This window comes from Bufo bufo, chromosome 1, assembly GCF_905171765.1.
Source record: "Bufo bufo chromosome 1, aBufBuf1.1, whole genome shotgun sequence".
NCBI classification, from domain to species: domain Eukaryota; kingdom Metazoa; phylum Chordata; class Amphibia; order Anura; family Bufonidae; genus Bufo; species Bufo bufo.
Window position 1 is genome coordinate 677213867 of NC_053389.1, and position 24393 is coordinate 677238259.

Below are 24393 nucleotides of genomic sequence, written 5' to 3' on the forward strand. Positions count from 1 at the left end.
TCCGCTGCGACGTTTCTGATGCCCTGGATGTGGGTGCAAGAAACATGAAAATTGTGTTTGAGGGCAAGCCAGGTGAGTTTGCGTAGGAAGCGCATGACTTTGGGTGAGCTGGATCTGCCTTTAGTGATGATGTCGACGACCGTGTGGTTGTCGGTGATGAACCGAACTGGCATGTTACTCCATTCTTCGCCCCAGACTTGTGCGGCTGCCACGATGGGGTACAACTCAAGGAGCGGAGAGGACTGAATGGCTTGAGGGTCTGAGTGGATTTGAGAGGGCCAGGAACCGGCGAACCACTGGTGGCCGAATAAGGCGCCGAACCCGACGGACGCGGCCGCATCGGAGTACACGGTCGGACAGGTGGGACTCCAGCGAGGGACAAACATGGAGATGCCATTCCATGCCGCCAGAAAGACCCTCCACATGTCTAGGTCGGCCAGGGCTTCACGGTCCAGTTGAATCAGCGAGTCCTGGGTAGTGGCTGTTGGTAATAATTGGAGGAGTCTTGCTGTGAAGGATCGTCCTTGTGGCATGATGCGGGTTGCAAAGTAGAGAGAACCCAGAAGTGACTGCAGGTCGCCCTTGGTCATGGTTCTGGATCCTATGTGAGCGGAAATGGATGATTGGAGTCTGACTAGTTTGTCCTCTGGGAGTCTGGCTTCCATTCTGCAGGTATCTAGCGTGATACCCAAGAAGGTGAGGGCCGTATTAGGGCCATCGACCTTTGATGGCGCCACTGGGACCTGTAAGGCGGAGAAAATGCTAAGGAGACTTTCCAAACGGTCGGGCACGTGGTTGGGGTGCTCGATCAGCAAGAAATCGTCCAGGTAGTGTATGACTCTGGGACAATTACCGTGGTTTACCAGGATCCAATGGAGGGCCTGGGCGAACTGATCAAAGAGCCAGGGGCTGCTCTTTGACCCGAACGTGAGGCGGGTGGCGAAGAAGTACTGGTCCCTCCATTTGATCCCGTGAAACCCCCAGAGGTGTGGTTGGATTGGCAGGAGCTTGAAAGCGTCCGAAATGTCCGCTTTTGAGAGCCAAGCGCCCACCCCAACCTGTAGGATGAGTTGGATGGCTTCATCCAGGGAAGAGTAGTGCATGGAGTATTCTTCCGATGGTATCAGGGAGTTGAGACTCGGGACGTCAGATGCATGAGGCGCAGACAAGTCGTAGATTAAGCGTTTTTTATTGGTATTCTTCTTGCAGACCAGCCCGATAGGGCTCACCCTGTAGACCTGGAAGGGAGGGGTGGGAAAAGGGCCTATGATGAAACCCTTCTGCAGCTCGACCTGCAAAAGAGAATCCACCGAGGCCGGGTCCTCTATGGCCGACATGAGATTGGGGGTCTCCCAGGAATCACGGGGCAGAGTGACAAGACCGGTGTGGAAACCTGTTGAAAAACCGGAACGCAGGAAATCGACGAAGGCGGGATCGTGATGGGTATTGAGGAGGGAGACGAGAAGGGGGACATTAATGTCGGCTAGTCAGCTTTTTGCCGAGCGCTGGGAGCAGGAGGACTGGGGATGGGCCCGGAAGCAGGTGGAACAAATGTGGAGCGCCTTACATTTGCTGTAATTGCAGAAACTGGAATTAAAGTTGTTGCACAACTGGTTTTTACCCAGGAACACAATTGGGCGACCTAATTTGTCCAGGAGCGGACCCGGTTTCTGAGGGGCAGAAGTGCTGGGCAACTGTTTGGGCTGGGATGGGGCGTGGGCGTTTGGGCACCAGTCGGATGCATGCAGAACTGACTGGCAGTTGGAGCAAAAAGGTGACCTGAGACCTGCAAAGTGTCTGCAGAATAGCTCCATGTCCAGAGAGGCCCAATTGGTGATATGCCGGAACTGGGCGAGGGCTGCGGCTGCCTTCGCCGAAAACGACCGGTGATAGTCGTAGAAAGAGCAACCTCCGTATTTGTGTCCGAGCTCCGTGACCCGGTATAAGTAAGCGTCCAGCTCCTCTCTTCTAGTGGGATGTGCCGAGCAGATGATGTCGCGGTAGAGGCTGAATGCGAGCACGAACTCCGGGATGGAGAGTTTTTTATTCAGGCGGGAGTCCTTGGCCTTCAGAACTACGGACACGTCCCCGCATGCGATGGTCCGATTTTCCACCGTGTCGTGCGTGGAGATGAGGACCGCTGCCAGGTTCACGGCCTTGCCTGCGAGTATGTCTCTGCGCAGGTTTTCGGGGACGAAAAAGGAAGGAGCTATTTCGGGAGCCCCGGACGACCTACCTGGGGACGACGGCTGAGAAGTGGAAGGACCAGGGGCGGGACTGGAGGGAGCAGCAGGCGAAGCGTCCCTGCTTTCGACTGCCTGGAGTCTGGTGTTGAAGTCGCCCATGGCGCTGGACATGTTATTGATCGCGGCGTGAAGTTGTGTCAGTGACAACTGTATGGTTGACATGGACACCTGCTCCGTGGACTCTGTGGATGGCTCAGGAAACAATAGACGATATAATTCGGCCTTTCGGGCTGTGGCCGAGTGGCGGATTCCTCGCTTGTTGAGCTCCGCGATCATCTTGGGAATGGTCCATATCCGATAAGAAGAGCGACTTGCTCGCTCCGATACCGCGGACTCCACGGTTGATAGAGCGTCCTCGAGATCGGAAACGTGGGACATGTTTAGAGCTGAAAAACGAAGAGGGAGAAGACGAAAAGCTGGAGGGGGAGCGAGAGCGTCTGGAGGCGGCCGTAGGACGCGTGATCCCCTTGGCGGGCGTGAATTGTCAACTTACCTTAAGTCACAGGAGCCGTCTATGCCGCGAAAAAACGGGGACGGGAAAACAGGGGAAGCCGAGAATGTCACTGCTTTGCCTACAAAGAACGGTGTATGATGCAACGATTGGCTATGCCGGGCGGCCAGAATAGCGAATCGTGTCTGCTACTTACCTGGAAGATCGAAATAGATTTTTAAGGGAGCACTTCGCGGAGTAGCTTAGCCACCTGAAAGAACAAAACCGGACGTGTTGATTTTTGGGAAAACCATGGCTGGTGCGTGACCAGCGGTTTCCCTGGGATATGACCGGGCCGGTGCCGGGAATGCCGCGTGTGACTGCTGCAGCGGCAAGCAAAGGGGTGGGAAGCGCGCCATGGGTGGGAATGCATCCCGGCGAAACTGATAAAGTATGCAAAAAGGGTCAGAGAGTGAAATGCGTGCCAGGGCGATCCTGGGTGGACGAGGTAAGGAGCGGTTCAGGGCGTACCTTTGGAGAAGAGGGACAAGGTAGGGCCTGGGCGTACCAGGCCCAGGGTAGGTGTGTGAAAGCGAGGTGGGCGCACCACCTTGAAGACACATGGGTTGCGTGACCCGAGCGAAAAACAAAGAGAGAGATGGACACAAACAGGTGATGCCGGATGGACGGAGGGAAACGGGTGTGGACAAGTGACCAGAGAGAGGAAAGATCAGAGAGAGAGGAAAGAAAAGAGAAGAGAACAGGGCGTTCCTGCTGACAGAAAAGTAGTGGAGGATGGACGGGTTTGGAGACAAAATTTTCCTTTTTTTTTTTTTTTTTTTTTTAATACCCGGACGGGACTACTTGAAGAAGGATGACGCTGGTCACCTGGCGGGTGCTTGAATGGAGGCCACCAGCCGGACCCGGGAGGAGAAAAGGTAGGGGTTGCACTCGGCGGGAGGGGGGGACGGACGGACCACCGGACCGGCACCGGGGAGGACAAGCCCGCGCAGAGAAGTGCACCATGGGATGGTGGGTGAGATAACCAGTGTTGGGGGGGCAAAGTGGGAGGGCCAGGCCGGACAAGAAGGCCGCATTGTCCCTCCCCCGATGCTGGTGTGCGGGTGTCTGGGTGACTGCAGGTTGCCAGGTGTCGGGGGTGGTGTGTGGGAACGGAGATGGCCGCAGCCATGTTTGTTTAAATGTCTGGGCAGGGCGGCTAGAGAAAGCGGTGGGCGGCCGGGGACTGAGGGGGAGAAAGGTATGTCTATGATATAGTAATCACCAGGAATTCTAAGTTTGTGCCCAGACAATTTCCTGGGTTAAATGAAAATGTTTGGTCAAAGTTTGCCAAAAGCATCATAGGATTCGGAAATAAATCCCATCACTGTTACCAAACTACTGTGCATCCCTGGCAACCATGGCTCACAGAGCCCAGTCCAGCGAAGAGCAAACCATATATTTCTAACATTAATATTCATTTCTGTGCATGAGGATGACTTGACATATTTATTTGGTGAGCAGTGGTGGAGCCCGACGCAGGTTGTAGGCTCACCCCGCCGACCTCTGACCTGCTGTGGCAGCGCGATGCGCTCCACGCTGGAGCGCATGGCGGTGGGTGGAAGGCGCGGGAGTGGGCGGGTCGGGCGGGGGAAACAGCTTGCGGTGGAGCCGGTCGGGGCAAGCGCGGTCCTGTGGCAGGTGAGATGGCATGGTGGGAGGGGGAGCTGTGGGGACCCGGAGGACCGGTCTGCGCTGGCTCCGAGTACAGGGAGCATGGGATCATGCCGGCAGCCCCCCGCCGACTTCCGCCTCACCGCGCGGCGGTCACATGGAGCGCGTGACGGCGAGGCGGAAGCGGCGGGAGAGAAAGAGGACCGGCCGGTAATGGAGGAGATGGCCGCGGGGTGGACGGTGTGGGAGCTGGCTGGAGATGAAGGAACTGGAGGGGGCAACTTACCTGAGAAGCGGCGGGTTCTGGCGCACAGAATCGCAGCACGTGCGGGCAGCTTGGCCGGAAGCGAAGAAATGACAGGTGCAACTCCTCCTACCAACGAAAAGCGAGAGAGGACGTGCACCCGGAGAGCTGGGCGGCGGAGCTTAAGAAGCCCCCTACGCCCCTCCCACAAAAGCAGGCTGGATTCAGCCTGCTGAATATATATATATATATATATATATATATGTTAGAGTAGGTCCCATCTTTTAGAAGCCACTGTTGGCACAACATATTCTTAACTAAAAATATATGCAGAGAGCTTCTGCTTTTCATATAGTAAGTATAGCAGTAATGCAGTTTACACTACATATATGTATTCACTGTTCACCTGTGTCTTTGTGCATTAAAGAGGACCTTTCACCGATTCTTACCCTATGAACTAAGTATACAGATAGGTAGAGCGGCACCCGGGGATCTCTCTGCACTTACTATTATCCCCGGGCGCCGCTCCGTTCTCCTGCTATGCCCTCCGGTATCTCCGTTCCCTAAGTTATGGTAGGCGGAGTCTGCCCTAGCGCTGGCCAATCGCACTGCAGAGCTCACAGCCTGGGAGAAAATAACCTCCCAGGCTGTGAGCTCTGCGCTGCGATTGGCCAGCGCTAGGGCAGACTCCGCCTACCATAACTTAGGGACTGGTATCTCCGCCTACTATAACTTAGTGAGCGGAGATACCGGAGGGCATAGCGGGAGAACGGAGCCGCGCCCGGGGATAATAGTAAGTGCAGTGAGATCCCCGGGTGCCGCTCTACCTATCTGTATAGTTAGTTCATAGGGTAAGAATCGGTGAAAGGTCCTCTTTAAGCAGCGTGCCGCTACTTCTGGTTCTACACATTGTATTGCAGCCAAGGTAGCGTGCACCTGTGCTCCTTTGTTAAATATATATTGTAGGTGCTGGGGTTTATTTTCTTTCATGATGTGTGTGTATATAAATATATTTGTATAGAGCAGGTATAATAGATGCAGTGTTTACAGATCTATGTGGTCAGTTATATATTATGGTTATTGTGTGTATTGTGGGAGGTACTGTACATGTGGGAATAGTGGTTATAATTGTTTGCAGTACTATATATACAGTATGGGTGAGATATGAGTAAAAATAGGGAATAGGGTGCACATGAAGAGAAAGGAGGAGGATCTCCTCTTACCACTCCATTCTAGTCTCCAGTGGAGAGCTCATCCTACAGTTCTTCTCCATGCTGTTGGAGGTCGAAGGACCTGTGATGATGCTCTGTGCTGTTCTTTTACTAGATGTACAGGACATGTGATGATGCTCTGTGCAGTTCCTTTACTAGATGTACAGGACCTGCGATAATGATGATGTAATCACAGGTCCTGGCAAATGCTCCTATCTAACCTGGGAACTACACCATGCTCTGTGCAGTTCCCTTACTAGATGTACAGGACCTGTGATGCTGAAGATGATGTCATTACAGGTCCTGGCAGATACTACTATTAAACCTGGTAACTACACCATTCTTTGTACAGTTCCTTTAATAGATGTACAGGACCTTTGATGACATCATCTCAGGTCCTTTAGCTTTGTCCACTGATGATAGGCATACTATACTGGAGCTGGACAGTAATAAGGGGTGGGGCATTTGTTTACTGTAAGTCTCTTTTTCCAACGGCCCCATAGCAGCTGCGCGGTGAGCCTCTATTGGAGGTATGCCACTGATGACAATCTTTTTCTAACAAAGCTAGAAACAGCCCTGTACCACACATAGAGCCAGAGATCTCCCCATTCACTGGTCCAATTGCTCTGCTAAATTTATATCAAGTTGGCAGCTCAGGGGGGCATGTCCTTTCTGCTGCAGCTCTCTCCCTATCACAGCTCAGGACGAGTTGAAGGATGGAATAGAACATGTACGTCCACTTCATTAAGGTAGACAGACAAATAAGAAAAAGAACAAACGGGTGGTGCTATACAGATACATTTTATTAAATAGCTAATTTTTTTTATGCAATTACAAAAGCATTCAAATCCAGGTGCTAGTTTTAAAACTGCTGAATATTTATGGAACAATCCCTGTCACCACCCCTGACATGCCTGTTCTAATAGCTTCATTCATTCCCCATGTAATAACAATTCTAGAACATCTATTCTTATGGCTCTATGTTGTGGAATTTCTCTATTATTTCTACAAGAATTTATGAATGAATTGTTAGCAGTCTGCAGTAAGGGTACATAGGGGAGGTAACCAGTTGGGTGTGTGTACCTGCACAGACTCACTCTGTCCAATCAGTGCTGCCATTTCAGACTGTGCAGGTTCACACCCCCAACTGGTAACACCCCTCTGTACCCTTACTGCAGACTGCTAGCAATTCATTCATAACTTCTAGTATAAATAATAAAAGAATGGTACAACTTATAGCCATAATAATAGATGCTACAGAATTGTTATTACAAGGGGAATGCATGAAGCTATTAAAACAGACATGTCAGGAGCGGTGACAGGTCCTCTTTAACCACCTCCGGACTGCCGAACGCAGCGACGAGTCCTGGAGGTGGTTGATTCATTCCGCCTGGACGCGCCGGCGCGTCCTCTCGCGAGACGCGAGATTTCCTGTGAACGCGCGCACACAGGCGTGCGCGTTCACAGGATCGGAAGGTAAGCGAGTGGATCTCCAGCCTGCCAGCGGCGATCGTTCGCTGGCAGGCTGGAGATGTGATTTTTTTAACCCCTAACAGGTATATTAGACGCTGTTTTGATAACAGCGTCTAATATACCTGCTACCTGGTCCTCTGGTGGTCCCTTTTGTTTGGATCGACCACCAGAGGACACAGATAGCTCAGCAATATGTAGCACCAAGCACCACACTACACTACATCCCCCCCCTGTCACTTATTAACCCCTTATTAGCCCCTGATCACCCCATATAGACTCCCTGATCACCCCCTGTCATTGATCACCCCCCTGTAAAGCTCCATTCAGACGTCCGCATGATTTTTACGGATCCACTGATAGATGGATCGGATCCGCAAAACGCACACGGACGTCTGAATGGAGCCTTACAGGGGCGTGATCAATGACTGTGGTGATCACCCCATATAGACTCCCTGATCACCCCCCTGTCATTGATCACCCCCCTGTAAAGCTCCATTCAGACGTCCGCATGATTTTTACGGATCCACTGATAGATGGATCGGATCCGCAAAACGCATACGGACGTCTGAATGGAGCCTTACAGGGGCGTGATCAATGACTGTGGTGATCACCCTATATAGACTCCCTGATCACCCCCCTGTCATTGATCACCCCCCTGTAAAGCTCCATTCAGACGTCCGCATGATTTTTACGGATCCACTGATAGATGGATCGGATCCGCAAAACACATACAGGCGTCTGAATGGAGCCTTACAGGGGGGGTGATCACCCCATATAGACTCCCTGATCACCCCCCTGTCATTGATCACCCCCCTGTCATTGATCACCCCCCTGTAAGGCTCCATTCAGACTTTTTTTGGCCCAAGTTAGCGGAAATTATTTTTTTTTTTCTTACAAAGTCTCATATTCCACTAACTTGTTTAAAAAAATAAAATCTCACATGAACTCACCATACTCCTCACGGAATCCAAATGCGTAAAAATTTTTAGACATTTATATTCCAGACTTCTTCTCACGCATTAGGGCCCCTAGAATGCCAGGGCAGTATAAATACCCCACATGTGACCCCATTTCGGAAAGAAGACACCCCCAGGTATTCCGTGAGGGGCATATTGAGTCCATGAAAGATTGAAATTTTTGTCCCAAGTTAGCGGAAAGGGAGACTTTGTGAGAAAAAAATAAATAAAATCAATTTCCGCTAACTTGTGCCAAAAAAAAATAATTTCTATGAACTCGCCATGCCCCTCATTGAATACCTTGGGGTGTCTTCTTTCTAAAATGGGGTCACATGTGGGGTATTTATACTGCCCTGGCATTCTAGGGGCCCTAAAGCGTAAGAAGAAGTCTGGGATCCAAATGTCTAAAAATGCCCTCATAAAAGGAATGTGGGCCCCTTTGCGCATCTAGGCTGCAAAAAAGTGTCACACATCTGGTATCGCCGTACTCAGGAGAAGTTGGGCAATGTGTTTTGGGGTGTCATTTTACATATACCCATGCTGGGTGAGATAAATATCTTGGTCAAATGCCAACTTTGTATAAAAAAATGGGAAAAGTTGTCTTTTGCCGAGATATTTCTCTCACCCAGCATGAGTATATGTAATAAGACACCCCAAAACACATTGCCCAACTTCTCCTGAATACGGCGATACCACATGTGTGACACTTTTTTGCAGCCTAGGTGGGCAAAGGGGCCCACATTCCAAAGAGCACCTTTAGGATTTCACAGGTCATTTACCTACTTACCACACATTAGGGCCCCTGGAAAATGCCAGGGCAGTATAACTACCCCACAAGTGACCCCATTTTGGAAAGAAGACACCCCAAGGTATTTCGTGAGGGGCATGGAGAGTTCCTAGAATTTTATATTTTTTGTCACAAGTTAGTGGAAAATTATGATTTTTTTTTTTTCTTACAAAGTCTCATATTCCACTAACTTGTGACAAAAAATAAAAACTTCCATGAACTCACTATGCCCATCAGCGAATACCTTGGGGTGTCTTCTTTCCAAAATGGGGTCACTTGTGGGGTAGTTATACTGCCCTGGCATTCTAGGGACCCAAATGTGTGGTAAGGAGTTTGAAATCAAATTCTGTAAAAAATGGCCGGTAAAATCCGAAAGGTGCTCTTTGGAATGTGGGCCCCTTTGCCCACCTAGGCTGTAAAAAAGTGTCACACATGTGGTATCTCCGTACTCGGGAGAAGTTGGGGAATGTGTTTTGGGGTGTCATTTTACATATACCCATGCTGGGTGAGAGAAATATCTTGGCAAAAGACAACTTTTCCCATTTTTTTTATACAAAGTTGGCATTTGACCAAGATATTTATCTCACCCAGCATGGGTATATGTAAAATGACACCCCAAAACACATTTCCCAACTTCTCCTGAGTACGGAGATACCACATGTGTGACACTTTTTTACAGCCTAGGTGGGCAAAGGGGCCCACATTCCAAAAAGCACCTTTCGGATTTCACCGGCCATTTTTTACAGAATTTGATTTCAAACTCCTTACCACACATTTGGGCCCCTAGAATGCCAGGGCAGTATAACTACCCCACAAGTGACCCCATTTTGGAAAGAAGACACCCAAAGGTATTCTCTGATGGGCATAGTGAGTTCATAGAACTTTTTATTTTTTGTCACAAGTTAGTGGAATATGAGACTTTGTAAGAAAAAAAAAAAAAAAATCATCATTTTCCGCTAACTTGTGACAAAAAATAAAAAGTTCTATTACCTTAGGGTGTCTACTTTCCGAAATGGGGTCATTTGTGGGGTGTTTGTACTGTCTGGCCATTGTAGAACCTCAGGAAACATGACAGGTGCTCAGAAAGTCAGAGCTGCTTCAAAAAGCGGAAATTCACATTTTTGTACCATTGTTTGTAAACGCTATAACTTTTAACCAAACCATTCTTTTTTTACCCAAACATTTTTTTTTATCAAAGACATGTAGAACAATAAATTTAGAGCAAAATTTATATATGGATGTCGTTTTTTTTTGCAAAATTTTACAACTGAAAGTGAAAAATGTCATTTTTTTTCAAAAAAATCGTTAAATTTCGATTAATAACAAAAAAAGTAAAAATGTCAGCAGCAATGAAATACCACCAAATGAAAGCTCTATTAGTGAGAAGAAAAGGAGGTAAAATTCATTTGGGTGGTAAGTTGCATGACCGAGCAATAAACGGTGAAAATAGTGTAGGTCAGAAGTGTAAAAAGTGGCCTGGTCTTTAAGGCTGGGTTCACATTTGAGCGTATTTAATATGCGCGTTTAACGCGCGTTTTTGTCGCGCGTTTTTGTGAGCGTTTTTGTCCATAGTCAACGCGCGTATTACGCGCGTTTGTGTGATTGACGGCAGTGTCCTATAGCCGCAAACGCGCGACAAAACGCCCCAAAGAAGCTCAAGAACTTTTTTGAGCGTAGGGCGTTTTTCAGCGCGTTCAAACGCGCTGTAAAACGCTCAAGTGAGAACCAGGGCCATAGGGAAGCATTGGTTTTCATGTGTTGAGCGTTTTACAGCGCGTTTGAACGCGCTGTAAAACGCTCAAGTGTGAACCCAGCCTTAGGCTGGGTTCAGACCTGAGCGTAATTTATATGCGCGTTTAACGCGCGTTTTTGTCGCGCGTTTTTATGCGCGTTTTTTGCAATAGTAAACGCGCGTTTGACGCGCGTTTGTGTGATTGACTGCAGTGTCCTATGGCCACAAACGCGCGTCAAAACACCCCAAAGAAGCTCAAGAACTTGTTTGAGCGTAGGGCATTTTTCAGCGCGTTCAAACGCGCTGTAAAACGCTCAAGTGAGAACCAGGGCCATAGGGAAGCATTGTTTTTCATGTGTTGAGCGTTTTACAGCGCGTTTGAACGCGCTGTAAAACGCTCAAGTGTGAACCCAGCCTTAGGGTGTTTAAGCTATAGGGGCTGAGGTGGTTAATATGTGTAATTGCCCTGGCCCGACCTTGCTGCATGAGTGAGATGCCTCATCCTGCTTACCTTTAGGCACACCCCTACCCTGCTTATACTGTCAGTTCAGCATTCCAGCCTGTCTTGTCATGTCTGTAAAGCTATCTCCACCCAATGCAAGAAAAGCAAGGTTTGGGGTGACTTTAGGTGTTTAATATACACCTAAGTATAATTGCAAATGATAAAATAAAAACATTTCTCACTAAACCTGACCTTAAAATGGTTTTCAGACATTTTAAATACTGAACCTATCCTCTGGAAAGGTCATCTGTATCTGATTGGTGGGGGTCTGACATCATGCATAGTGTGGAGACACACAGGACCAACACCAGTTTGTGGTGTGGGGCTCCTTCCACATTTAGGCCCCTTTCACACGGGCGAGTATTCCGCGCGGATGCGATGCGGGAGGTGAACGCATTGCACCCGCACTGAATACTGACCCATTCATTTCTATGGGGCTGTGCACACGAGCGGTGATTTTCACGCATCACTTGTGCGTTGCGTGAAAATCGCAGCATGCTCCTCTTTGTGCGTTTTTCACGCAACGCAGGCCCCATAGAAGTGAATGGGGTTGCGTGAAAATCGCAAGCATCCGCAAGCAAGTGCGGATGCGGTGCGATTTTCACGCATGGTTGCTAGGTGACAGTCTATAAACTGTATTATTTTCCCTTATAACATGGTTATAAGGGAAAATAATAGCATTCTGAATACAGAATGCTTAGTAGGTGATCAATTGAGGGTTAAAAAAAACTAAAAACATTAACTCACCTTCTCCTCTTGTTCGCGTAGTTCTCTTGGTCTTTAGTTCTTTAAAATGATGAGTTGTGGGCTAAAGGACCTTTGGTGACGTCAGATCACATGCTCCAATCACATGGTACATCACCACGGTTTTGCAAAATCGCGGGTGTTCCCGCAACGCACCCGCTCCTTTTCCCGCAACGCCCGTGTGAAAGAGACCTTAGAGTCCTCACCACAGGTCAATTTCTGGTTAGATTTTTTCCGGCAGTGTGTGAATGAGATTTGAGAAAATCTCATCTACTATGCTGGTATGGTCAGGGCCGGTGCAAGAATTTTTGCCAACACAAGCAAAGCTACACCTGGCCCTGGTCCCGTCTGCAGCAGCTGGCTTCTCCTCTGTGTGGTCCTGGTATCTTCACTCTGCTTCAGACAATCGCTGGTTTGAGGACCGTATTTTTCGCCCTCTAAGATGCACCTAGGTTTTAGAGGAGGATAATAAGAAAAAAAGATTTTCCATTGCACCTCAGGTCAGACCAGCAATCAGACCCCCAATGTTAATCAGACCTCAGATCAGCCCCCCAATGCCTCAGATCAGCCCCCCATGTCAGCAATCATGCCCCCATGTCAGCAATCATGCCCCCATGTCAGCCATCATGTCCCCATGTCAGCCATCATGTCCCCATGTCAGCCATCATGTCCCCATGTCAGCCATCATGCCCCCATGTCAGCCATCATGCCCGCCATCAATCATGTCATCATGTCTCCCCATGTCAGCCATCAGCGCAAATAAAAAAAAACAAAAAAACTTACCTCTACTGCTCCTGGACACCGCCGCTCCTCACCACCAGCGCTCTCTCTCTTCTTCCTGGTTCTCGGCTGTCAGCTGTGAAGACTGCGCACAGTGAGGTCACATGGTGCGCAGCCCTTTACAGAAGACAGCTGAGCGGAGGACCAGGAAGCGGTGAGTACAAATCCTTTACTGCTCCACGGTCCTCCGGTACTAATGAAGCGCTTCCAAAATGGAAACGCTTCATTAGTATTCGCCCCATAAGACCCAGGGGCGAAAAATACAAGGTATTAAAAAAAAAAAAAAAAAAAGTTTCATTATAGCACCGGCCCTGGGTATGGTTATATGTTCATTATTTTCCACCCACAAATCTGCAGCACATCCTACACGTGTGCAGATACCCTTGTTCGTTCACACGAACGTGTGCTGCCCGTTTCCGTATTGCGGACCGCATTTGCGGATCCGCAATACACGGGCACCGTTCCGTGGCCATTTCAATGGGTCCGCAAATCCGGAGATGCGGAATAGAAGAACAGAACGGAACTCTACGGAAGCACTACGGAGTGCTTTCTGGGGTTCCGTTCCGTGCTTCCGCACCGCAAAAAGATAGAAATTGCGTATTCTTTTTGCGGAACGGAAGGATCGCGGACCCATTCAAGTGAATGGGTCTACGATCCCCATGCGCCTGCCCCACGGATGGTGCGCATGCATTGCAGACCGCAATTTGTGGTCCACAGCACGGGCTTCACACGTTCGTGTGAACGAGCCCTTAATGTGAGGAAGTAGTGCTACTCTACTGAATACAGAGGAAAAAACTGAATGTGTCTGGTGCATTCTTTGATCATTCCTATTAGGGCTCGTTCACACGAACGTGTGTTGCCCGTTGCCGTATTGCGGACCGCATTTGTGGATCCGCAATACACGGGCACCGTTCAGTGGCCATTCCGCATTATTTCAATGGGTTCGCAAATCCAGAGATGTGGAACGGAAGAATGGAACACTACGTAAGCACTACGGAGTGCTTTCTGGGGTTCCGTTCCGTGCATCCGCACCGCAAAAAGATAGAACATGCTCTATCTTTTTGCGGAACGGAAGGTTCGCAGACCTATTCAAGTGAATGGGTCTGCGATCCCCATGCGCCTGCCCCACGGACGGTGCCCGTGCATTGCGGACCGCAATTTGCGGTCCACAGCACGGGCACAGGCTTCACACGTTCGTGTGAAAGAGCCCTTAGCCAAATGACACAATATGTGCAGCGTACTCAAGTTAGGTGTAGAAATGTTCCTGGGTGTTGTAGTGCAATTGTGACACTAACCTGAGACAGCTGACTCTCTGCAAGGGCAGGTGATGATAAGTAATGTTCGTGACGCCAGCGCCAATTAAACGGTGGCACGCCGTTTGCTGATAGCAGGAATAACTGAGGAACCACGTAATGTTAAAACAGAACTCAAACTTTAGTAGTCATCATACATGGACAGAGATGGAAGCGCAGTTCCTTTGCAGACAGTTGGTTCCAGTACATTTGATGCAGGCAATATATAGCAAGGTGACTTCAGAGTGTTAAACACAGGACTTGCAGTACAGGCGGCTTGCACTCTATTCCTGACTGATCCTGGAACATAGAAACTCTTCTCCAAGGCCCGATGCCCTAGCTCTGGCTTATATCCTTGGTTTTATAATGATCAAGTACCTCCTCTGTTATCTTTAGTACCTCTTGCTTTTCTGGACTTGCCTCTGTCTCTCCCAGCACTGACTCTAGAAACTTCTGAACTCCCCTCCTAGGCTAGGCCCTAGCCTATTTATACTAACCAGGGGGCTCCCTCTGCTGGCTGAAATATGAATTGCCTGCTGCAGGCCTAACTTTCTTAAAGGGAGATACACATTATAATATAGCAGTGTCGGGTAACCTACCCGTATGCTGCACACCCCCAGACTTTAACGTGAGTAAGGCCTCGTACTCACACACCTTCCTGAACCGGCATAAAATGGTACATAATTTAAGCATTACATCATAAATAGGATAAATAATTATTTAACATTTGTAACTCCATGAACAAATGACACAAGGGAAGGGGCGTCTTCTTACTTCTTAGACATGGCCGCTGACCTGGCACAGCGGACTTAGGGTGAACCAGGTTAGTCCATTCTTCTTTGGTGGCAGTATATTAACGGAGCTACCCAGGAGTATCCTGTGGGTGTATCACAGGCAAGGGCTCACGTGGAGGAGTCCATTCTTGCGCACAAATGTCAAGCAAGGTATTACCAGTAGCAACTGCTCGGGAGGAGACACCACCAGCATAGTCAAAGTCTCCTAAACGGACTGGCGGACGTCCCCTGGTCATCCGGGTGGACCTTCTCAACACAGGGGTCTCCTCCTCCCTTAGCAACGAGGTAGAAGAGAGAGGAGCAACAGGAGGGTCTCCATCAGTGAGACCTTGGTCAGGAACAACAGGAACAACAGGAACAACTAGATCCACTAGAGGGGGAACTGGATCCGGGGCATCTTGAACCGGCTCTTCTGGAGGTGAAGATACAGTAGGTGCCGGAGCAGGCACCAGCAAGTTCAACCATGGTGTCAGAAGCCAATGCATGGGATCAGCGTCATACCTTAGATTACTGACAGCCTGCATAGGATCCTCAGGCTGTATTGATGACTCTGACACAGGGGATTCAGATCTAGAACTCTCGGCACTGAGTTCTGGTGTCAGGCAGAGCTTTAACCGGTTTCTGTGTACAATTTGGGATCCCTTGCCTTCCCAGGTGATCTCATAAGTGTGAGTTCCAACATTTGGGATTGCAGTGACAACATAGGGACTCCGCTCCCATTTACTGTCCAGTTTACTTGTACGGCGGTTATTTTTTAACCATACCACAGCCCCTATTGTCAAGGGTTCTTCATGGGCTGCCTGATCATAGTCTCTCTGCTGTCGGTCTCTAACATTGTCCATCCGTTCCTGAACAATGACTTTGGCTGTATTCAATCGCCTTTGGTGCTCAGCAACCCAGTCGGTATTAGGTAATGGGTTGATGCAATCAGGTACATGTATGTCCAAGGAGTGATCAGCAGGCAATGTCCCTTGGCGCCCAAACATCAAGTAAAAAGGGGTATACCCAGTGGAACAATGGATTGTATGATTGTACGTGAACATGAGCTGTGGCAACAGATTAGGCCAATCTCCTCTGGTTTCAGGAGGCACGGCCCTCAGCATCTCTATCAAGGTCTGATTCATTTTTTCACATAATCCATTACCTTGAGGATGGTAGGCCGTTGTCCGGATCTTCTTACAGTTGTGTAAGCGGCACAGTTCATGGAACAGATGGGACTCAAAGGCAGGTCCTTGATCGGTGAGGATCTTTTCTGGACATCCGTAGGGCAGGAGGAAGTGCTTCCAGAACAGTTCGGCTGTAGTCTTGGCTGTCTGGTCTCTCACAGGCACCGCTACAACAAACTTAGTGAAATGGTCAATAATAGTTATGGCATAAGCATACCCTGAGCGACTAGGCTCCAGTTTCACATGGTCGATGGCGACAAGTTCAAGAGGACGGGTGCTTACAATGGGTCTCAGTGGTGCCCTCTGATCATGGTGCTCACTTCGTTTTAAGGCACAGGCTACACACTCCTGACACCACTTCTCAATGTCTTCTCTCATGCCCACCCAGTAAAACCGCTGGTGGATATTAGCCTCAGTCTTTTGGACCCCAAAGTGACCGGATTGATTGTGGTACATCTCCAACACCATACCTGCATCTCGTCGGGGTATGAGAATCTGATGCACTCTCTCGTTGGACACTGGGTCTAGGCTTCTCCGTAGCAATAGGCCCTTTTGTATGAAGTGTTGATGGCGCTGTCTCCACAGTTTGATGAGCTCAGGATCTGCACTCTTACGCCGAATCCTCTCAGGGGCTCTGCCACTAGTAATGAAGTCCAACAACTCACCCAGCACTCTACTTTCAGACTGTAGTTTCACCCACCTTTCTTCTTTAGGATCAGGCCTACTGGAGGGTGAAGGAACTGCAGCTCTGTCATTGGTAGCTCGAGCCTGATCCTGTTGAGCAAATTTGTTATAGAAGGCCGGCATCTCTACATCTTCCCAAGCATCTCGCACATCATCAGGAGCTGTCTCTGTGGGAAGCCTGGATAAAGCATCAGCATTATCATTAGTACGTCCAGCACGATATTTTACAGAGAAATCATAGTTGGCGAGGCGAGAGGCCCATCTCTGCTCCAAGGCCCCTAATTTAGCTGTATTTAGATGTGCCAGAGGGTTATTGTCAGTGAATGCAATGAACGGGGTGGCGGCTAGATAATCTTTGAATTTTTCCGTCACTGCCCACACTAATGCCAGGAACTCCAGTTTGAAGGAACTATAATTCTGGTCATTTTTCTCAGCTCCTTTCAGGGAGCGGCTTGCATATGCTATCACTCCCTCTTTTCCCTCTTGGATTTGGGCTAACACAGCTCCCAGGCCTCGCTTGCTAGCATCAGTATAAAGATGGAAAGGCTTGCTATAATCTGGATAACCTAACACAGGAGGCTCGGTCAGTTTCTTTTTTAGCAATTGGAACGCTATCTCTCTTTCCTCATTCCACTCAATGGGCACAGGAGTTCTAGGACTTTTCTTGGGTTGCCCCCTCAAGAGTTCCTGGATAGGATCAGCTATTTGAGCAAAATGGGGGATAAACCGTCTATAGTAGCCTGCAAAACCAAGGAAACCCCTCACTTCCTTGACGGTAGTAGGAACCGGCCAATTACGGACAGCCGCTAACTTATCAGGGTGAGGTTGCACGCCCTCTCCGCTTACCACATGCCCCAGGTATTTTACCGCAGGTTTGAGCAAGTGACACTTGGATGGCTTTACCTTCAAGCCATATTTGATAAGGATTTCAAATACTTCTGCTAAATGTTTCAGATGGTCTTCATATGTTTTTGAGTACACAATGACGTCATCTAGATACAGCAGTACTGTTTCAAAGTTTTTGTGACCCAAACACCGCTCCATTAGTCTCTGGAAAGTTCCGGGGGCATTACATAACCCGAACGGCATACAATTGAATTCGAACAGGCCCATGGGAGTGGTGAAAGCAGTCTTTTCCCTATCTGCAGGGGCCATGGGTACTTGCCAGTAGCCACTGGTCAAGTCCAATGTGGAGAAATAGGCAGAGGAGCCCAGAGCAGTTAGTGACTCCTCAATGCGGGGCAGTGGGTATGCATCTTTGTGGGTTATTTGATTAATTTTCCTATAATCCACACAGAAACGGATACCACCATCCTTTTTCTTTACAAGGACCAGGGGTGCAGCCCACGGGCTACGGCTGTCCCGGATTACATTAGAGTCTTTCATCTCTTGGATCATTTCTTTTACAGTCTGATATGAAGTAGGCGGTAAAGGTCTGTATCTCTCCTTGATAGGAGGATGAGAGCCAGTAGGTATGGTGTGTTGTATGGCACTAACCTCTCCATAATCAGTAGCATGCTTACTGAAGGCCTGGTGGTGCTCTTTGACAAGCTGTAGGATCCCTTCTTGTTGATGTTGGGGGGTAGCCTCGTCCCCTACATGGAGCTCTTCCCACCAGGGCACTTGTGGCTGGGTCACTGACGGGCGTCCACTGCCTGCAGCTGGCGGCTTTTCTGTCACTGGAAGACGAATGATGTCTTGGAAGGACACCTAGGACAGCTGGGCAACACGGCAATGCTTAGTAAGCGCAACAGGATGATCACTCAGGTTAATCAGACGGACAGGTACTTTACCTTGGGAGACGTTCACCAGGCACTTGGCAGCTCTCACATAAGGGTAATCCTCCATCTGGATTGGTTCCACCAGGGCTGGATAATCTCGGCCTTGGACTCCCAGGACAGCACGACACCATAAAAGAGTTTGAGAATTAGGAGGCAAAGTCACAGGCTTAATATCACTAATCCTGGCAGTACAAATTTCTCCTTTCCCATTAGCAAACCTCTGCTGAGCACTTAACACAGTAATAGTCTTTTGAATTACCCTCTTGGATGCAGAGGAAGCAGTGGGCAAAGTCTGATGTAATACGGCAAGTATTTCTGAATAACAGTTTTTGAAGACATTAGTGCCTAGAATGACAGGATGTCCTCCTCTGTCGCCGGCCTGTACTACTATCACCCCCTGTTGAGGCAAGGTTACTTCTCCCACCTGCAGGGTGGGTTCGCAGTATCCGTGAATCTTTACTGGTTTGCCATTGCTGGCGATAATCTCTACCCAGGATTCAGGCGGCTGGGTTAATTGGTCGGTGTCCCAGAACTTTTCAAATGCAGGCAGCTGAATGGTAGTGACCTGAGACCCAGTATCTAATAGGGCTTCAAAGGAGACCCCGTTGATCTCTATGTTGATTTTAGGATGGGATCCTACATACCGTAGCATCCAATTTGGATCCTCTGGACCTAGTGTTCTACCTCCCGAGGGGTGGTCCTCAGCCTCAGGGGTTGCCCGTTTAACTGCCAGCATGTGGATTCTGTGTGTCCCACCTTTTTGCAGTATGTACACACGGGCCTCTTGCGATCTCTATTACGTCTCCCAGGATCCCTGGGGTGAGTCTCTTGGTATGGAGGTGGGAACGGCCTAAGAGGTGACAGGAACTCTTCTTCTGACATTATGGGTTTTTCCCATTCCTCTATTTTTCTGCACACTCTCTCTAGGCTTTTAGTGAGGTGATTTACCTGCTCTGTCAGCATGGCGATAGTATCGGTAGCTGAAGCTTGAACAGCTTGACCGGCCTGAGCTTGGTTAGTGATAAGCGGTTTTGGCCTGCAGGCTGGTGACTCAGGTAGGGTGCTCAACTCCGGAGATACTGCTGACCCCAGAATTTTTTGCTGTGCAGAAGACAATTCCCTGAACAACTCACTGGACACTGGCTGTCTGCGGGTAGAAGCCCTTTTTGCATTTTTTTGGGATTTCCCTAAGAGCTGCTTTAATGGCCTGACGGGACAAAATTGACGTGCGACCTGGGTTAGTAAGCATGAAGTGGTGTTGTAGACCCGCTAGGTATAGTTTGATGGTGTTGTAAGAAAGTTTTTGTTGGGAGTAACAAAAGACTATGAACGCCAGTATATAAGAGATTTCGTCCCAGTCGCCCTGAGGATGGAGAAGCCTAAATCTATCGAAAGCTTTTAACCCGGCTCGATAATTCCTGGTCGTATTTGGAACTAACGACTGCCGTATGAGGTGTTTCGCTGTTGCAACCAACGACTCTAACCCATGACAAGAGTGTTGTACGCTGGGATTGGAGCTCCCGTGGGATCCACGTCGGGCAAGTTGAATCTGGACAGTGCATCTGCTGCTATGTTTTTCTGACCCTGAATGTGTTCACAAGAGAAACGGAAATTGAAGGAAAGGGATAACCCTACTAATCTACGTAGTAATGACATGATCTTGGGTGATTTAGCTCTTTGTTTACCGATGATGTCGACTAGTGCCTGACTATCAGTGACGAACAAGACAGAGGAGTTGGCCCACTGTTCGCCCCAGACTTGTGCAGCTGCGACTAATGGGTAGAGTTCTATGAGGGGAGATGATTTTAAGGCCTCTGTGTCAGAGCTTAACTCTAGGGGCCACCCGTCTGCTAGCCAATGGTTACCGAAGATGGTTGCAAACCCAGCTGACCCTGCCGCATCCGAAAAAACGATGGGTGAGAGCGCGGTTCGTGGGGGAATGAATAATGAAACGCCGTTCCAGTCTGCTAGAAAAGATTTCCACATGGCCAGATCCGCTCTGGCGTGACTGTCCAGGGGAATGATGCTGTCTTGATCTTGCGCTTCGGAGAGAAGCTGAAGTAACCTGGATATAAATGATCTTCCTTGAGGCATGACCCTAGTCGCAAAATTAAGCATCCCCAAAAGGGACTGGAGCTCCGTTTTGGTGACGGAATTTGAAAATACGGCTTTGGCTATGGCTGCTTGAATCTTAACTAACTTCTCTGCTGGAAGCCTGGCTTCCATCCGAACAGTGTCCAGAATAATACCTAGGAAGGTGACCTGGGTGGCCGGCCCTTCTGTTTTATTCAAAGCTATCGGGACCTGTAATTGGGTGAAGGTTTCTGTTAAAATAGCTAGGCCGGACGGGTAAGGATGCTGCTTCTCGACTATCAGGAAGTCATCCAGATAGTGAATGACCATCGGCAGATCACCATGGTGGACCAAGACCCAGTGGAGAGCCTTTGCCAGCTGGTCAAATATCCAGGGACTGCTTTTGCAGCCGAAAGTGAGATGGTTGGCAAAATAAAACTTGTTGGACCATCTGATGCCATAACAACCCCAAAGCTGCGGCCGGATAGGCAGCAGCTTAAAAGCGTCGGCCTGAGAGCAAAATGAATTGTACTGCCTCGTCGATGGAAGAATATTGCATTGAATATTCGTCTGATGGTATCAGTGAATTCAAGCTTGGAGTAGAAGAAGCATGTGGAGCGGACAGGTCATAAATTAGGCGTTTTTTATTCGATGACTGTTTTGAAGGAATATCGGTGAAGGAGCCCAATAGAAAACCCTTGCTAACCTCTGCCTGGATCAGTGTCTCAACTGCTTCTGGATCACGACTGACTGATAGCAGATTTCGACCCTCCCAATTAGACTGAGGAAGGCCAAATTATCCCCGCATGGAACCTTCGTGGAAGCCGGAAATCGAAAAATCCACAAAGACACGGTCTTGGTGATCTTTAAAGACTACCGACAGTAGGTCGACGTTAACGTCGGTTAGTCATAATTGTTTAGAAGCCTTCCTAGGGCACGAGGGTGGGCTCTGAAACATAGAGAACAAATATGGAGGGCCCTACACGCGTTGAATGCACAACTCCCTTGGTTGAAATTGTTGCATAACTGGCTCTTACTGAGGTACACTATAGGCCTGCCCAGTTTGTCAACCGCGCTGGAGGAGTATGCATAAATAGGACCTACCGGAGCCTAAGCCCTTGTTGCGCATTTCTTACCTTACAGAGGCTTTTATCTGATTTGAAAACAATAGCGCCCGGAAGAGACTTCCAGGAATCTGAGGAGAACATGAAGTAGACTGAATATCGTAACCGTGGAGATAGGATGAGGACCGCGAGATCTCGTGACAATCTAGGAGACTCCTAACTATCCCCGGAAGAAGCCAGATCTACTGGCGAAACGGCGTTGGGTCAGGAGTTGGCCGAGAGATCTTTGCACCATTCGGGGTATGTTTAATTGTGTTCCTTTGTGTTCCTTCCATCTTAAAACCTCAGTCTCCACAATCGCCTCTGTTGCATTGTGTTTGGGGTGTTGCTGCTATGAGACTCTGAGGTATGCTCTTTCAGCTAGTATTCTTTTTCCCTGTATTTTTTTGCACTGATCTCCCGGCCTCTCCTTGGGTCCTGCTCCTCATCTGTGTGTCCCGCCTCGTGCTGCCTGTTTTATAATACATGTATGTACTGTTTATATATAATTACAATAAAGTTTTTTGGATTTTCATACATACGAAAGTTAGTTTCATTTTTTTTGGTGATTAACTAAAGACTGAGCCTGGATAAACTAAAGTGACATGTGGAAAAAGACTTGGCCTAGATAAACCTGATAACAAATGTGACATATAGCGTAGAATCAGCAGCGGCTGAACCTGAGCGATCCAGGTAACATACAACATTCAATTCGGCTTGGGCGATCCAGGTAACAAGACAAATGACATATAGCATGGTATCTGCAATGGCTGAACCTGGGCGATCCAGGTGACATACAACATTTAACTCGTCCTGGGCGATCCAGGTGACATACAACATTTAACTCGTCCTGGGCGATCCAGGTGACATACAACATTTAACTCGTCCTGGGCGATCCAGGTGACATACAACATTTAACTCGTCCTGGGCGATCCAGGTGACATACAACATTTAACTCGTCCTGGGCGATCCAGGTGACATACAACATTTAACTCGTCCTGGGCAATCCAGGTAACACACAACATTTAACTCGTCCTGGGCGATCCAGGTAACACACAAAGATGTAACTTGGCCTGGGCGATCCAGGTAACATACAACATTCAGTTCGGCCTGGGCGATCCAGGTAACAAGACAAATGACATATAGCATAGTAACTGCAGTGGCTGAACCTGGGCGATCCAGGTGACATACAACATTCAACTCGTCCTGGGCGATCCAGGTAACACACAAACATGTAACTTGGCCTGGGCGATCCAGGTGACAAGACAGTGACATAGCGTAGCATCAAGAGCGAGCTGAACCTGGGCGATCCAGGTGACATACAACATTTAACTCGTCCTGGGCGATCCAGGTGACATACAACATTTAACTCGTCCTGGGCGATCCAGGTAACACACAAACATGTAACTTGGCCTGGGCGATCCAGGTAACATACAACATTCAGTTCGGCCTGGGCGATCCAGGTAACAAGACCAATGACGTATAGCATGGTAACTGCAGTGGCTGAACCTGGGCGATCCAGATGACATACAACATTCAACTCATCCTGGGCGATCCAGGTAAAACACACAAACCTCTAACTTGGCCTGGGCGATCCAGGTAAACACACAACATTTAATTCGGCCTGGGCGATCCAGGTGACAAGACAAATGGCATATAGCAAAGTAACAGCCGTGGCTGAACCTGAAAAAAACAGGGGCCATACAGGCTGTTTAACTGCCTTCACTCTCCACTGTTGACTCATCCTCAGGCAAGCCACACGCCGCAAAAAAAAACGCTGGAGCAAGTCACGTGCAAAGTGGACCCCTGAACCTTCTGACACTGCGACCCCGCTAACAACCACCAGATCCAGCGTGGCAGAGCCTCCATGTCACAGTGCAGCCTCAGCCCAAAAACAACCCAAATGAGCCCTTAATTCTTGCCACCAACACAGGCTGAGTTCCGTGCTGCGTCCGCACGACTCGCTGCCGACACGGCGCACACCCTGCTTCCCCCTGTGACGCCTTTGCCAACCTGCGCAAGATAATGATAGGGAAAGTCTGGACATGCTTGCATTTGTGAGTGCGCAGCGCCCCTGGCCGCCTTTCAAGGGGAATCTAGAACTTGTACTCTTTCCCTAACTTGCACATAGCTACCCCCGACTGCCTATTTCCTGCCACCGGAGGAGCTCCGGAAGGCAGAGCGAGCGGTGGACGTGTGCAGGAGGGTCATTTCTTCGGCGCTCGGCTGAACATCCCTGTGGAGGCCCGTTGGTCACGTGTGCGTTCCACCGTGAACCGCACGCCATCCGCGAGAAGGGGAGCCCGACCCGTGGCCGCAAGTATACGGCGCGCTCCGTTGGACAGGTACTTACTTGGTGACGGACCAAAAGGCACTTTAACTGTTGCACTATACCGTATAGCGAACCGAAACTTTGAAACAACCGTGACGCTTGCACGTGTCGGCAGCTAGATGTGGCTTCTCCTACGAAAGTACGTGAGACACACCACAGGTGGATAGGAGTGACAGGTATATATAGGGCACTGACGCCTCGCCCACAAATACAGGCTGTCATCAGCCTTAATACATATTATTAATTTACATTAACTTTTTATGTCTGGTGGGAAAAAAGTTTACCTCTGGTGAGAACAGAGCCTAATATACTTTCCAACCCCCTCTTTATTAATATATGGGAGGAAAAAAAGGACATCATAGAAAATTTCACACAGGTCACCATCTAAC